This window comes from Vulpes vulpes, chromosome 2 (assembly GCF_048418805.1).
Source record: "Vulpes vulpes isolate BD-2025 chromosome 2, VulVul3, whole genome shotgun sequence".
In the NCBI taxonomy this organism is placed as follows: Eukaryota; Metazoa; Chordata; class Mammalia; order Carnivora; family Canidae; genus Vulpes; species Vulpes vulpes.
Window position 1 is genome coordinate 135607402 of NC_132781.1, and position 9146 is coordinate 135616547.

A 9146-nucleotide genomic window follows, 5' to 3' on the forward strand; every position below is an offset into this window, starting at 1 on the left:
AGGAAAAATAACCAAAGAAGAAAACAGCAACAACTGAAGACAAGCAGAAACCGCAACAGTCATACAACAGCCCATTGGCCCAATTCAACACCCGGAGGAAATGACCCACTGAAAACCCAGGGTTGCTGCCAAACCAGAGACAGTGCTGTGGTGTGAAGTGGGAAAGGGCACACACAGCCCTCAGGGGCTCGGTTTCAGGCTCCCTCACCCCTCAACCTGGCCTCCTCATGCAGGGAACCCAACACATGTGTGCATGGAGCCTTGAGCATCCAGGTTATATTTTCAGCCTTTCTTTTATTCAGGTTTTCCTTTTTTTTTTTTTTTTTTTTTTTAAAGGGCTCAGTAGCTCCTTTTTTTTTCAAGGGCTATGAAGCTGCAGCCTCTGACATGATATGTAGATGAAAGATGTCACGGGGATAAGAGCTGGAGAAAGCTTTAATGAGAAGAGCTTAGACCATTTTCAAAGCTTCTTCACCGTGCACAGAGGGGACCCAGAGCTAGCAGAGCACTGGGTGACATTCCGTGGGTGACACGTGGCGGCAATGGGCTCTTGCTTGTGCTCAGGCCTTGCTCTGATGAGCTGGGCAATTGGGGGACCGTTTGAACAGACCAAAGAAAAATATCAAAAGGCAAATTGGAGTCAGGGAGAAAATGAATAGCCCATGATCTCCAAGGGAGATTACAGAGGTAATGACAAAGCAGTCAGGTTTTAGAAGGGGCTGTTATTCCAAGAAAGGTAATTTTGTTCAACTTTTTTTTTTTTTTTAATGGAAAAAAGGATGAAGAGATCAGAACCAGTTAAATCATCACTGTCAGATAAAAGATAAATCTTTCATTAGGAAACATTTCTTTGCATGCCCTTTTGACATTGAAGAATATATTTGATGGAAGGATTTGGGCTTTATCAAAACTGTAATATGCTAAAATAAACAAAACCACGATGTAATGTTTTATTGGTGAAGAGCAACCATAAAAAAAAATGGAAGAGAACTTTCAAGATTAATAGCGTGTTTTCCCTATAGGAGCTTTGCTCTTTTTAATCAGTTTTAAGATCCCTACTCATGAATGTTTGTGCATTCAGCAAACACAGGCTTGGATAATGAGAGGGGCTGCCCTGATGTCCTAGAGATCCAGGTAAAATCTCCCATCCTGAGTCTTTCAGTGTCTGCAAAGCTTCAATCCCTAAATAGGTTTCATGTCCCAGGTCATTGCTGAAGCCTGGCTTCTGCCCTCGGAGGGTCCACTGCCTCCTCACCACTGCTGACCACCTTTCTAATAGCTCCCCCAGCTTCACCCAGCTACCTGAAGGTCCAGGCTGCTCTTCATTCTGGGCCAGTGAGAAGGGACAGAAGAAACCCTCCCCAGGAAGAGATGGTCTGCTGCTGGGTCTGTGGGCACCTGGCGCTCACGGTGGGCTCCTTCTGTTGGCACTCCTTTCCTTGATCCCCTTCCACTGGGCCACACTGGCATGCCAGCCGAGTCTCCCATGACTGGTGTGGTGTCCCACCTCATGACCCCTGCCACTGGCTTCAGATGGCTGTCCCAGGTCACCTGTGCATTCTAGTCCTATTCCCCTGGCTAGAGCTCTGCCCCTTGGCAGGCTTTCACTTATGACCCTGGAGTGTAGTTCTCTGCTCCCTGCCTTTTGTCAGCCTCCTGCTTCTCTGCACACTGTCTGCTGGGTTTCCTCCTTCCATCTGTAGCTGGCTGCACACCTCAATATCTGTCCTGTTCTTATAGATATAGCCTTCCATGGGTTATCAAGGAAGTTGATAACCCAAGTTATGGGTTCAACTAGCAAGTTATGTTCTTGCTAGTAAAACTTGGCCTCAGTAGGAAGAGCTTATGATTCATTTTAGAGCTCTGCCATGAGCTTGGCCCTTTCCGCGTGCCTGCTCCATTGTCTAGTGGCATGGGCTCCTCATCCTCCACTCAGTGGATTTGCTCTACTGAGTGTCTCCGCTACTCATAGTGCGTGCTCCTTTATTATTTCCCTTTCTACACAGCCCATTTTAACCTGGCTGTCTTCTCTCTATCTGTCTCCTTTTGTCTGTCAGCTTCTGTCTCCCCACCCAATTTCTCTCTCGGTCTCTGTCTTTCTCTCTCTGTTTATATAGAGAGATGCACAGACATTTATTGACATATTAATAGAGAGATGTTACATGCAGACGTTTTCGTATAGACACCTCTTTGGGGCTGTGGTGAACACTCCCACTGGGCCCTGCCCAGGTCCCCATTAGTGGGCCAGTGAGCCTCCCCTAGCTGCTGTGAGTATTGCTCACTAACATAGGCAGCTCAGAGCTGCTCCTTCCTCTAGAGCATTATCCACTGGTGATAGGACAGCAGATGCCCCCATTCTGGGGGAGGGCCTTAGCCGGAGCCCTTCATGTAAAGCTAAACTTCTCCTGAGGCTGCATCTTTGCTTAGCCCTTATCTCTTTCCTATACTGCTTCACATGCTCCCTCATAGGTTTTTCTTGAAGAGCATTCCTTTTTATTTTTTAAAGATTTATTTTATTTAAGATGTATAGAGAGAGAATGAGAGAGAGAGAGAGAGAGCAAGCAGGGGGAGGAGCAGAGAGAGAGGGAGGCAAACAGACTCCCTGCTGAGTGGGGAGGCTGATTCAGGGCCCAATCCCAGGACTCTGGGATCATGGCCTCAGCCAAAATCTAGACTCAGATGCTTAACCATCTGAGCCACCCAGGTGCCCCAAAGAGCACTCCTTTCAATAAAGCATGTGTGCCTGCATCCTTGTCTCAGGCTCTGCTTTTAAGGAATGTGACTTGGCTAGAAATTCAGCTTACCTCTCTATAAAATGATATAGGAAACTGGGTTAACGAGCTCTGAGGTCCCCTTCTATTGTGATAATCCATAGTTATTTTGTTGTGCATATCCTCATTTCTATTTGGCAAACAGACCAGGCTTAGAAGGAAACAGTGATAAACTTGGAATAGCTTTGTTTCTGTGGAGCTTATCAGATAACTGACATAAGCTAAGGGATGTTTTAGCCATTTAGATTACAACACTTATTTTATCGCTTCTGGAAATAGGATTTGGAGAAGTTCTAGGGTTGACCACAGTGGAGTAATTTTATCAGCATGTTGAGCCTTGCCGACATTTCAGGATGCCGAGTTCTTGGAACGTGGATCTAGCCAGTCACTTACATCAGCCTGACTTGTTACCTGTTGACACTTGTGCAGGCATTTGGAAGTCTCCTGTGGTGGTCTTCATGTAGAGCAATTTGTAAATCATTCAGAGCAATAAGCAGGCTGTGTTTCAAATTATTTGTATCTCAAAAATGTTCACTGAACATATGACTATTTTCAGCTTTGGCTTGGATCATGGAAAATCTGAAGGTGAATTAGATCATCAAAGTTAATGGCACAAACAATGCTACAGAAGAAAGGATCTTTCTCCAAATTAAAACTCTGTAGCATAGTTCCTCCAGCATAACTGTTCTACGCATCCGATATTTCCTTTTTATAAAAGATTTATTTATTTATTTATTTATTTATTTATTTATTTATTTATCTATTTGAGAGAGAGAGGAGAGAGAGAGCGCATGAGAGCAGGGGGAGGGACAGGAGTCAGAGAGAGAGAGAATCCTCAAGCAGACTCTCCGTTGAGCGCAGTGCCTGACATGGGGCTTGATGCCAGGACCCCAAGACTATGAGGCTTGAGCTGGAATCAAGAGTCAGCTGCTCAACTGACTGAGCCACTGAAGTGCCCCCAATATTTCCCTTTTGCGTTCTTAAAACCTAACAACATTTGCCAAAACTTCATCCCATGACCATTGTCAAGTAGCCACGATTTCACTTAGGAAACCTTGTTAAACTAAGCTACCGCACATGTGGTTTTGGGTTTGGAACTTAAGACCTGGCTTCTCTGTCTTCTAGTGACTTTACCTTGTTGGCATCACAGGACCATCAACACACAAGGGCTGAACAGTCTTAGCCATCAGTGGAAGGTAACAATTATCCCATGGTGTTCTGTGAGCTGCTTAGGGAACCCTTGCTTGCCTGTGGGAGGGCCCCGGGTCAGCTCATAGCATCCCCTGAAATGCATACATTTCACCAGGGTTATAGCACCATTGAGTGCACAGTGAAGTGGTTCTCTGGTAATCGTTGCTCCAGATCTGTGCCCAGTCTCAGGCAGAGATGTTTTGTGGGGCTTGTTTCACCATGGGTTGCACTTTGAGCTCCAACAGGACAGAGGAGTGGGGGTGCTGTGGTGGAGGATGTAAGGGCTGGATGCTAACAGCTGGATGCTAACCCTTTGCCAGGGAGCCAAGGAGGGGACTGCAGGCTCCCTTTACCCTTTGTTGTGTTTCTCTTCAATTCCTAATTCTAATATCTAGAGCCATCTATTTCCCAAGGTCTGGGGTCAAGGACACATGGTTTGGCATTGTTCACGGGAGCCAGGACCAGGAGGCAGAAGTCCAGGCTATAAAGTCCAGTGTGACCTTGGCCAAGTCAGTGTATCTCCCAGGACAGAGATTTCTTCATGTGAATGAGAAGGGATTGGGGCACCTGGGTGGCTCAGTGATTGAGGTCATGATTCCGGAACCTGCTTCTTCCTCTGCCTGTGTCTCTGCCTCTCTCTCTCTCTGTGTCTCTCATGAAGAAATAAATAAAATCTTTTTTTAAAAAAATTAGGAAACAGAAGAGATTGAGGAGAAATGTCCCTACCAGTGAGAAAATTGCATTTAGACATGGTAAAGCCCCAGAAATCAAGAGCAACTTCCTCATTGATGGATGAAGAAATGGAGCTCCCTCACTTCTCCTAACTCCTGAACCTGTGTCCAGAGTCACTCAGCAGCATGGCTGTGGTCACCCTGACTGCTTCCTGAGCCCCTGCCAGGTTTGATGTACGTGGTCTGGTCGTTCATCCTCGGTTTTGATGATGGAGGCCACCAAGGGTCAGCTCAGGGTAGAGTTTGAAAGTGGGCTGCCCATGATCTCTCTGTACAGTTCCTGGCGCTGAATTTGCATACGTTCCTGTGTTCAGTGTGGGTAGAGTGGATGTGGGAAGGGGAACTAAAATTTCTAGTGTTCAGGTTCTTTGCATACCTGAGGAGAGGGAAAGGGGTTCACTACAACAGTAGTCATTTGGGTTGGGGTTGTACTGGGCACAGACATGCTAGGACACCTGACAGTGGGCCTGTGCCCCACTCAGAGCACACCATGGTGGTGGCCGAAGGTTGGAAAACAGGACACCAGGTTGGTGACAAAAGGGCGTGGGGTGCTTCTCAGCACATTTCCTAGTGATCCTGGCTGTGGGCTACTTCCTTAAGGAGATTGGTGGCCACTGGGAGGGACACTGTTGTGAGTAAGGTGTGTTCCAGAGGTGAGCTGCAGGAGTACTTACGGTACCACCAGGATGGAGTTAGAGACAGGGGCTGAGGGCAGAAACCTTCCAAAGCACTTTCTGGGAATCACTTCACGAGTGAGGGTGTGGACAGAGAAACAAACCCAGAGGTAGTTTGAGGAGACTTTATTTAGTGAAGCTTGGTACCATCCCTTGGAGAGTGTCCCTATATGGGCAAAAGAGGCTGCATGTCACCAGGGGGAAGACAGCAGGGTTTTCTACCAAGGAACTGAGAGATTTGGAGATCTCCGTGGGGAATTGAGTTTGTATTCAGACCCTTGAATAACAAGCTTGAATTCTAAGTCTCAGCATGGGGTGGGGTGGCATCCGGATGGCAAGGGTGCCTCACCTGAGCAAATGAGTCATGGAAAAACCTTCAATCATCTGGCCCCACCTTCCTCCACCTCAGAAATCCCTCACATGACAGCCCAGACAGATGAGCATACAGCTTCTCGTTTCAACTCTTCCACGGAGGGGAAACTTAGTCATAAGATCTCTCAGCAGTGACGGCCCTGTGCACTCCGTTGTGGGACAGTAGTAGTTTTTCGAAACTGCTCCATTGCATACAAGTAAACACACCTCTCCTTGTTCTCTCGATCTCAGCGTCCAAATGTATGCACTTTCAACACACTGTCCCTCAAAGTCCCCAAAAAAGCTCTCAGCTCTCAGCTGCCACCTTCCTTCTTCCCTCCCCAAGGGTTTTCTTTCTTAATTAATTCATTCTCTTGTTGATCATGACTACCATGGCTCTAGATCCCTTCCCGTTTATCTGGATGTTCTCTGCTTGGCCAGGGTGAGCTATGGCCTATCTCCCCTTCTCTCTCCACAGTCCTGGGGGTGGGTGGGGGTCACTCATAACCCTGGGCTTTCCTGTGTGAGGAGGTTGGGGGTCCTGTGAGGCTCTCTGAAGCATTTTCTGGCTCTGTCTGGCCTGCTCTGTGCCTCACAACTCACGGCTGCCCAAAGGCAGGGGGTTGGCCCAGGTGGGAACAGCGAGGCCTGGGAAAGTAGATGTTCTCAACAAGTATAGAAAAACTCCATTGGTGAAGCCCTACCTGTACTTTTGTCCTCTGCCTTCTTCTAAGAAGTAGTCCATTCTTCTCATCTTATCCCAGACCATGATCCCCTAAAGTTCAAGGTTACAGCACAAAGTTAACTTTGGCCCTATGGAAGAGTAGATGTTGACCTGGGATCCCTTCTACCCACGGATGCATCGTCCACACTGGCCGTCATGCATCAGCACATCCTGAGCAGAGCCCATGTGGTAGGCCGTGTCCTGGGCATGGAACCAGCATGCGTGGGATGTGGCCCCCTGCCGACAACCTCTCCTGTATTCCTGAGCCCCAACTTCTCCGCGAGCTCCCATGGGCCCAACGAAGACTTAAGAAGATCCAAGAAGATGAAGACAGAGACTTAAGAAGGTCACAGTCGAAAATAAGCTTATATGAAATATTTCCCATTGTGGGACAAAAGGGAATATCCCCATTTAAGGGCTTCTTGGAACCTGAGGCCATGGGGCAGGAATCAGGGAGACAGGAGTAGCAGGCGCAGCTCACCGTTTCGCCTTGCACTTCACCGACGTTGATACACTCCGTTCCCTTGAAATGCGTAAAAGACCGTGGGAGTTGTTTATATTAATTACAAATAAAATGAGTTTTTAAAAATGCTGAAACCCGCAGACGGTCTCTCCTTGGCTGTTCCCGCGCCGTGTAGGCAGCAAGCTTCTCTCTCCTGGCTTCTGCCGAGGTGAGTCCTTTCACCGCCCACACCCCTGGCCTCCACCCCATAGGCTCACCCCACATTTGGTGGCCCAGATGGGGGACCTCTGCTGGGCTGGGACATTTCCTGAATTTCTGGGACTTGTCTTCAGTGGACCTACACTGTTTCTCCCTGGGGAACTGAGGTGGCTCCTTGATGGGGGTAGAAAGCCCCAGGGGGAGCTCGCTGGATTGCCCTGGCTCAGAAGGCTGAGGGCCTTCCCTTCTCACCCTTCAGAGGGATCCTGCCCTCCCTGTCCTTCCCCTTTTTGTCCCTTTGGTGGTCGACCTCTAGGACTCCCCAGATGACTGAAGGTCTCTGAGCCGGTTGGCTCCCCAGTGTGGTCTGAGGGTGAGAGGATTGGTCTGCTTGTTCCTGTGAGGGTGAAGGACCTACCTCTTTCCTCTCCTCTTCCGCTCTGGTCCCCCTGAGGTGTCCATTCCCATAGGTGTGGTGCAGTTGGCAACAGCAGCTGGTCTAGGGTGAACCTGCCCTTGGTATGGACTTAGTGGGGATCCATCCCTGACGACAACTTGCTCCTTTTGGGGCCTCTCCCCTTTCTCCTTTGTTCCCTGGATCCAGCCGCCATCTTGATCTATAGGCAAAATATGTTCCTAGGCATCTGAGTGGCCTCTTCCCTCCGCCACAGAGCAACACAAGGATGGTTTTCCTGGAAAAAGACCTGGTCATGCCTCTCATGGCTTCTTCCCTTCTCAGAACCCCAGGCTTCAATACTCATACTACTAATTATCAGTCCCCCTCTCTTTAATCTCTCTGTTAAATTTGTCTCTTGTAGAATCCAATAATTACATGTACGAATGATCCCATGAGTCAACGAATGATTCAGCAGCGATCCCAGCCCCACCGTTGGATAGGCCCCTCCCCCTAAGTCCCGTGGACCTGGATTTGCCGGTGCCAATCTGTTGGCGGAGAACTTTAGGCAGCCTTTAGGCAACAGGCTTGAACAATGGAAACCTAAGTAAGGTCGAAGGGCCCACAGTGACCACTGGGCTGAATGCAAACAGGCTCATTAAGCCACAGGCCCTAACTGACTGATGGGCCCCTTCACCCAGGCAGAGTCACCAAGAAAGGGAAATTCCATACTTTCTCATACCTCTTCACTCCTCCCCTTAACTATAGCCTCACCACTGCCCCCCTGGCCCACAATCTCTGCTTTGCTGTCCCGCCTGCTGCTCCCTTGCAGTGCATTCAATAAACTTCCATCTCCTTTATTATTTTTTTTAAGATTTTATTTATTTATTCATGAGAGACACAGAGAAAGAGGCAGAGACACAGGCAGAGGGAGAAGCAGGCTCCATGCAGGCAGCCCGATGCGGGACTCGATCCTGGGTCCCCAGGATCACACCCTGGGCCGAAGGTGGCGTTAAACCACTGAGCCACTGGGGCTGCCCTTTCCATCTCCTTTAAAAAAACAAACAAACAAACAAAAAAAAAAAACGAAAAACAAAGCCCAACCCCCCGCTTTGAGCTAACTTGGAGGAGCAGGTCCTTCCGTCACTATTTTTGGTCTCCCTCCTGAGATGGATGCAGCTATTTTTGCTCTTGCTGCTCATGGCTTGCCGCTCACTGACTCTGATGAATGGGGAGTCTGTTCTTGGCACACTCTCTAGATCAGCTTCTGGGACCTTCTCTCCTTTGGGTCTCCAGCTGCTCACGGAAGAAGGACTCTCCAAGGGCCAGGGAAGAGAGATTAGTCAGCAGGAACCTAGGCCTCACCCCTGTGCCCACTACCCACTATCCCACCACTCTGCAGACCACATTCTTCAAGCTCTTCTCAATTCTTTCTGTGCCTTTGCCTTTGAACACCGGGGGTTCTTGTGCGGGCCCAGACCCATTCTCTCAGGGAAAGTGAGCGTAGGTCAAAGGCGGCAGGTGGCCTACCCCAACGGCCATCCCGATGTCCCAGAGGACTGTGCCCAGTGAAGCAGCACACCCAACAGACGAGGAAACATAAGGGGGTTTGCAGCATCTCCTCCAGCTGCCTGGCACTGGCTGCTGGA